Source organism: Drosophila guanche, unplaced genomic scaffold, assembly GCF_900245975.1.
Source record: "Drosophila guanche unplaced genomic scaffold, DGUA_6, whole genome shotgun sequence".
Lineage (NCBI taxonomy): Eukaryota > Metazoa > Arthropoda > Insecta > Diptera > Drosophilidae > Drosophila > Drosophila guanche.
Window position 1 is genome coordinate 1 of NW_023001928.1, and position 756 is coordinate 756.

The 756-nt window shown below is 28.0% G+C and overlaps 1 pseudogene; it reads left to right on the forward strand.

Moving 5' to 3' along the window:
- The first annotated feature begins 595 nt into the window (after nt 1–595).
- On the forward strand, nt 596–748 carry LOC117591780 (annotated as a pseudogene).
- The last annotated feature ends 8 nt before the right edge of the window (nt 749–756 follow it).

Genomic DNA, 756 nt, shown 5'->3' on the forward strand with positions numbered 1-756 from the left:
TTGTATGTTTCTACCGTTAACAAAAATATATATTGCCAATTTACCAAACAAAACAATGTTTTTATAAAATCATAATTGTAAAATATATATATTCAGTTGTAAATCTTATATGTATTTTTTAATGATGTTGTCAATATACTCATATAGTAGTAGCTAATATACATATGACTTGGTTATATGTGTGTAGCATTTAATATTAAAATTACATATTGATGATATATTACAATATATTGATTTATAAAATCTGTGTGCATATGGACCATAATATGCACGCGTTGCGCATATGTATTGTCCATCAGAGCTATGGGCATACATTGGTTAATGCAACAGCCTAAAAAGTACAATGTTGTACCTGTGTTCAGGTTAATACTTTTATATAAATTGATATTTATCAAACATTGTCAAATTACATATTATTTATATTCATAAATATGGTAAAATATCGTTTATATAAAACTAAGACATTTCGCAACATTCTTTTAGGATAAAAATAAAATTTTATTGAAGGAATTGATATATGCCAGTAAAATGGTGTATTTTTAATTTCTTTCAATAAAAAAATATCTGACAAATGTAATAACAAACAAATTTTAATCACTCTAAGCGGTGGATCACTCGGCTCATGGGTCGATGAAGAACGCAGCAAACTGTGCGTCATCGTGTGAACTGCAGGACACATGAACATCGACATTTTGAACGCATATCGCAGTCCATGCTGTTATGTACTTTAATTAATTTTATAGTGCTGCTTGGACT